Genomic DNA, 7,855 nt, shown 5'->3' with positions numbered 1-7,855 from the left:
CACGCACGCACGCACGCACGCACACGCACGCACGCACGCACGCACGCACGCACGCACACACACACACACACACACACACACACACACACACACACACACACACACACACACACAACCCAGTCAGGTTTTTCTCCAATCTCTCCTCTTTCAAACTTCAGCAGAATTTAATTAACAAGTAAAAAAGCACAAACTCTCAGACACAAATAGCCTGTTTAAGAGAGCCAGTTTATAGTTTGTGTGGGAGCCCCCAGCACTCAAAACAACATATTAGGTGAGAGTGGACAAGAAACAAGTGTGTGTATATATAGCATCATCACTCTGAGGGGAAGTAGTTGAGAAACTATCTGAACAAGTGAGACAGGAAATACATGAGAGGTGAAGAATCCAAGAATGAAACCCAATCACAGCCCTCCAAGGTGATAAATGGCACTATATATATATATATATAAGAGTTATACAACAGCTCTTGTAGTCACCAGATTCGGCACCCTTGGACCTTCTCATTAAAAACTATCCCATGTTTTTGACACTTCTGGAATTTAACTGTCACTCTCAGTCTTCTTGTGCAACAAACTGCATATTTAATGGAAAATACACAGTGCCAAAGGGCAAAACATCCTCATAAAAAAATCTATTTTTTGCCCTGATAGACAAATGAAAACAGTAGTTAATAACAAAACAATAGCTGATAACAATCATCTTTCCTATCTTGTAGGAAATCCAGTGATGGCTACAACCAGTTATTTATCACCTGTAACATAAAACGTGTGCAAAAAGTGTGGTCTTTATAAATTTGATTTATTATTGTTGTTATTATTATTATTGTCATTGTCATCAATGCATTATTATTATTTTACTTTTTAAATGTGTTTTAAGTTATTTTAGATTTGTACAGCTTGTACAAGTGTGACTGTTTTCTGTTGATTGTTGATCATATAATTTTATAATTTAAAGAAGAACTTACAGCTGAGTTATATAGTCTGATATAAGATCCATATTGGAAAAGACAAAAAACTCTCATTAGCCTTCCCCATTATCAACGGAGGGCATTTTCTCAGTTGTCATCATATATGTTCATGTGACAGCAGATTAATACGTCATTGTCATCAATGTATTATTGTTATTATTATTATTATCATTATACTGATGCCTGATCAAACCGGGGAGCTGTAGCCAAATATTTATCTGAAAAGCACTGAGGCTCTAGGAGTGAGAACTAACTACAAACTACATATTTGGAGTAGTGACTGTTTATTTGTTTGAGCTTATACAGTATCTAAACTCATTATGACAAAATCAAATGTGAATCAAGGTACAAGGATTACACTTGATCTCCCTATCACTCCCTTTTAAATGACCTGTGTGTGTTATACTGTCTGCAGAGTTTGGCAGGCTTTATCAATGCATCAATTAATATATGCTCTACCCTATCCAGTGAGCACTTACAGTTAAATCACATTTTGACATGTGGGTACATAGATGCTGGCAATATGAATAACACACACAGAATTATTATCATCACTGATTCTCTGAATACTCCTCTTTCTAGGGACATACAGTAGGTCCTGAACAAAGATATGTTGACATCAGTTAAACTAGTGTGAAATTTATGTGAAAGTATATTATCCTGAGCATTTGATTTGCTTGTGTGATGAAGCAAACCCTAAAGCAAAATCGAATACAGAGTGTGCTACAGTACCAATGAGGAGAACCTACTTTTATATAACGTTTCTGATTGGTAGAAGAGTGTTTGCTGCAGGCAGATACAGTTTGTGCTGCTGAACCAGAGCTAGCTGGCAGCCTCAATTACCTTTATCATTTAAGCATGAAGGGTGATCAAATATGAATGGGAAATTGGGCAGGGTTTACAAACAAAGCAAGAGTGTGCTTATATTAAAAAGATGTTTATAGATGGTAAGGCAGCCTGGTGAGCGAGAGAGAACAGGAGAGAGAGATTAACAAGGCGAGAAATCACTATGTACAGTAAAACTGGTGGCCATAGTTACTCTATGTGTTTATGCACAGATGTGTTTCTATGTGTGTGGGATTCCTCTTAACTCACAAATGAGTGTGCTTGCCAGACCATGAAAACACACATCTGCATTATATTAAATCTGTTGCCCAAATCACCATGGGTGCCCTGTGACCCCATCACACGCTTCCTTTTAGACACCCTGCCTCCATAGAGACTAACAAGGATGATTGAATCACAGATACTTTATTTTATTTCTTTAAACCCTTACTCGTTTGGAAAAAAACAAAACACAGGCAAATCACTTCGATCAACATCCAAAAAGGAGTCACAATATAGAAAAACCAATCAAGAAATTGACAACAACACTGAAAGCTATGCTTATACTTTGTAAAACTGTATATGTCGATTATGACATGAAAAAATACACAGTTTGCCACAGAGACAAAAAAAAACACCTTTTGATTCCTTTAAGGTCATTGTAACTATAAAAGTAATTTGTATTACTATAATAATATAATAAAATAATAATAATAATAATAATAAATAAAAATAAAAAATCATCATCATCATCATCATCATCATCATCATCATCAGCTCATGCTTGGCCGGGGTCCAGGGACCCTCACAGTGTAGGTTCCGAGAAGCCTATGGGTCCTGGTGGTCAAGTCACTCTTACTCTCCAGTAAGCAACTTAATGGTAATGCAAATACTATACCATTTACACACCAGTCACACCAACATTAGGCTAGCGCTCAAATATATTTTAAATAAGTATCTGTGAATGTTTCACTAAACATGGGCAGAAGTTTATGCAACAGCCTTTCACAAATATTTCACTAATTAGTCTTGTTTTTACAAGTACAAGTACAAAAGTAAAGCCAAACAGCTCCATCAGTCACAATCAATTGGAGATGTGTGACAGCGGAGGAGAACAGCAGTTAAACTTTTTTAACGTAAACATACTTTTTAAAGGTACATACTATCTATTTTTGAAGATATCTGGTGTTCCTGCAGCCAACGGCCCACTCTTCTTTGCAGAATTGTTTTAATTCAGCCATATTGGAGGGTTTTCGAGCATGAACAAAATGGTACCGATGTACCATAGATTTCTCCTGATGCACCTAATTACCACCCTGCCAGTAACATTTACCACTGTAATGATGGAAAATGTACAGAAACATAAATTTCAGCTTTAGTTGTCTGCAATACATGAAAACCAGCCACACAGAACTCTTCCAGGGCAACTCAGAGCAATGGTCTGTCTGGTCTAATGTGATTTCAGTATTACTTAGACATGAGACACAAGGAACAGATATAGTTTAGCAGAGAAGATGAAAGGGGTACACCTCCTGATTTGAAAGAGACAGAGTGAAAGACATCAAGAGAGCAACATCAGTATTAGCAATAACACCCCCAAGCCTCATTTCCTAATCACAACCCTAATGAAGATGAATGTGTATCCTGTGTGTGTATGTGTGTGTACAGGCACGTACTTTATGGAGTGTTTGCAATCGCTCCCTCTTATAAATTATATCTATATACAGACAAATATGATTGTTTTCGCATGTCAGTGTCTTTGCATGTTAGTATCATTTTGTGCATATTTATTTGCACACACCATCTTATGTGTGTGTAACTAAATATTTCATAAGTTTCAGCGTGCATATTAATGTAACTGCTCTGCATAACAAAGCAGTATTCATCATGAAGTACAAGCTGCACTTCCCCCTAGTAAGCTACCATAATGACTTATTATCCCCAAGGGAGAAATATGAAAGCAAAGTATTGGTAAGCTATCAACTGATTAGACAACACAAACAACAAAATGTCAGCTCAGCTCTGTAGTTAGGGTGCCATGGCTGTTGTTAGGCTGACTGCTCATTAGTTTACTGCAGACACAAAAAGGCTGTCTGGACATTATGACTCACAGTGTGCACAGTGTAGACATATCATATAGACAAAATCAGAAACGCAAACTTATACATATAGAATACTTAATAAAACTACAGTATGCTTTTGTAACCAGCTATCTCTTTCTGTTTCTATTTAGCTTTTTGCCCTAATATATCCTTACTGAATCTCACATTTGCTCTCTCTCTGTTTTTATATTTCCCACAGGTGTGTTGGCAGTCACTCTTACTGTGCTGCTGGAGTAGTTTGGAGCTTGTGCATAACATTGAGCTGTCTTGATTGCCACAATATAGTGTGTTGCTTCTAATGTGTTTGCATCAATGGGGGGCAAAAGAAAAGGGATGAACACACAAAGCAAGAATGACTGAGGAGGTGTAAAGAGGGAAGAGATGCATACACAGTACACACAAACACACACAAAATACACATGTTTTTCTAATAGCAGCACATCAAACCCACATGCATACAGTAACTATGGACAAGGCAAAGAAGAGTGTGAACATACACACATACTGTATATGCATACGTGGATACCATATATGTGTATATGGACTCCACACATATACAAACAAGAGGAGAGAGAGAGAGGGGAGACTAGTGGTTCAGTCAACACGGTACATTAGACTCGAGTATGTGTTCGATGTGGGGAATTGACCTTGATTATACAATATCTAGTATCCAATATTGAATCCTTCCGGCACACTGATGTGTTACAGTATATTTACATGCTCCAGATGGCTAGTCATAAATAAGTAACATAAACACAGCCTGCCTGTGTGACAGCAGGATTTGGTATTTGATAACTTCATCATTCACATGCAGGAAGATGAAGGGAAAGTAGCAAAATGTAAGGAAATGTAACCAGGAATGAATTAAAAGGGCAAGCATTAAGAAATTGAGACATTACACAAACCGCATTATGCAGGATATAAAGGTTAATAGCAGGTAATGTGCACTTACTCAGAAAACAAATGAGAGTTATTACCATGCGTTATAAAAAAGATACATAGTATTTGTGTGCATACAAACACACACACTCACTCACACACACACACTCACACACACACACACACACACACACACACACACACACACACACACACACACACACACACACACACACACACACACAATAAACTGCAATAGTAATTTGTAAGTGCTCATAAACCCCCTGGAGATGAATAAAGCAGCTGATTAACCAGCTATCAGGCTCTATGAAGACCCACTGGTAATTTATGATGCCCATTATCACTATCAGGTAGCCAACACACACACACACACACACACACACACACACACACACACACACACACACACACACACACACACACACACACACACACACACACTTTCTCCCTCACTTGTTCTCTTACCAATATTAGTTTGATAAAGTAAACATGAACATAAAAGGTACAGCAGTATATTATAGTGTTAGTTATCAAATAGGAAGTAAAGTCTTCAAATACTCTATTCAAACTTAGATTTATGAGGCAAATCATTCCGTATATTCACATGACTTCCTGGATAGTGATTTAGTTTTCAGGATTAAAGCATAGAGCAATTAACATGAGACAGACCTCATTTCCTCTGCAGCTTTCAAAATTTTATTATAGTATTTAATTTCAAGGGAAATAGTGTAACATAATGTACACGAAAGAGCATTTAACAAAAGTAGCCAAACTTCTCAGAAGTAAAAGGAGTAGTTAGACATTTTGGGAACTATGCTGATATGCTTTCCTGCTGAGAGTTTGATGAGAGAACTGACGCTGCTGGGTGTCAACTAGCTTAGCTTAGCATAAAGACTGAAGCAGGAAGAAACAGCTAGTCTGGCTCTACACACCAAGGTCCAGTTGTGGTTTTACAGGAAATTCACATACCAAATTATTTTGCCAGTTACCAGGCAAAACCGCAACTGTTATATTCTGGTTTGTGTACAGATTAAACAAACAAAACACAACATGTTAAATTAGTGAGATTTAGAGGTGCTGATAGACTTATTTTTGAATTATGGAGTGAGCCAGGCTATCGAGATATTAGAGTGTTATCAATCCTATCTTACTCTCGGCAAGAAAGCAAATATAATTCATCATATTTCCCAAGATGTATTTCTGTGAGACAGAAACATTTTTGATCCTTTTTTAATCCAACAAAGAAAAATTTGAATGGCTAGATGTCCTCACTTCTCAGGGAGTTTCTTCATCTTCCTCCCCTTACTGACCTTCACAGGGACATAAACACAAACACCCCCTCAGGACACGCTGAATTGTCCTTTGCGTGGCCACAATTTGTGAGGATAAATGAGATATTGTAAAGTGGGTGTTTTCTTTGTTGAATTGATGAGACCTCCATTGTCGCAGTCCTACCACTCTGTTAACATCCTGACAGCGAGAAAAATGAACGCACTATTCTGCTTTGTACCTCTTGGCTGTTGACTGACAAGCATTTAACATCAGCAGGAATAAAGTAATTCAAGGCACACACAGTCCCCAGGTGCACACATATGTAATACACAGAAGCACGTTTCCAATTTGACTTGGCAGCTGCTGTGCAGTTCCACTGTTGTTTTACTTTATTATTCCTTCAAACACAGAGGATTGATTTCATATGCATCAACAACAGGAATGGTGTGTCCCTCTGTTCACATTCTCACATACAAACACACACTCTTTCACACAAACATATGCACACAAAATGAAAGGCATGTGGACTCATAAGCTTGTGCAATTTGGATTATTTGAAACTCTTTTCAGTACCAGAGCACTGCTACAGTTACCTTTCAATTACTGAAATCACTAAATTTCCGCCTATTTTACAGACCACAAAGATCCTCTGCTGGCTGTCAGTCCATACATAACTGAAGCCCTGCTGTTTGTTAACGTTACTGTTAGTCAGCAATAATGTAATATTCCGCTGAAACAAGTATCTGGTATAGATAAAGATGTTTGTTTTGTTTTTTTTACGAGTAACGATTATTATTATAGTAAATGTGTCAATATATGTATTAGTAAATATAGGAACTTTTCTGACCAGTTTCAGGCTTAATTAACAACAAGAATCTTGGGTACCTGAGTGATACAGGAAGCAATTAACTTTGTCAAATGTACAGATAATTACTCCTACTGTATTATTATAGACATGAAGATTGGATTGAAACTCAGTGGAGTATTAATTTAAGAGAGTATTAGAGGTGACTTTTAATTGTACAATAGGTGTGGAATATTTCATTAAAAGGCTGCAGACCCGTATTTGATAAGATCTAGTCTCTGGGATCCCTGTCCAATTAAATTTAGCTATTTCATAACTATCTACACTATATATTGGCAGATTTAACAGTGAAGAGTGTGAAACTTTTGAACAGACAAAATGAAATAATAGTGAGATGGGGGCCCTATCAGGGAATAATCGACTATCAAGAGAGCAAGAAAGGAGAGTGATGGCAAGGGCACTTTATGGGGTCATGACCCTTACAAAAAAATTTCTCCTCTAAAACACTATTTCAGTATTGATGGGATGTATATGTCCCTTTTGTCTCCATGGTTGACCTATTTGACAAACTTGCTATTTTGAACTGACTGAACTGCCCCGTCAATACATGGAGAATAACACCCAGAACCAGCTTAATATTTAATGTAACCAGTAGCGGTTTTGGGCATGGGCAAAGCAGTCACACCTCGACTTTCTTCCAAATAACGCACATTGCATTGATAATATAATAAATACAGGCCTATAGTTCATGCACATTTTTGTTTTTCTGAATTGTGTGAAATGGTTAACAAAAATAGGTAATACAAAACGATCGAACGGGGGTCTCGCCCAGGGTGTCATTCAAGATAGAACCGCCACTGAATGTCACACTCTGTTCTCTTCCACTATCTGCAATTAATCCCTTAATCATGACTTTGGCTCTAAACTTTTATCTTTCCAGCTCTCATAGTTCTCATTCTTTGCATTTCCAGTCATTTGTCTCTC

Source organism: Dicentrarchus labrax, unplaced genomic scaffold (genome assembly GCF_905237075.1).
Source record: "Dicentrarchus labrax unplaced genomic scaffold, dlabrax2021, whole genome shotgun sequence".
In the NCBI taxonomy this organism is placed as follows: domain Eukaryota; kingdom Metazoa; phylum Chordata; class Actinopteri; family Moronidae; genus Dicentrarchus; species Dicentrarchus labrax.
This window is presented reverse-complemented; position numbering follows the sequence as displayed.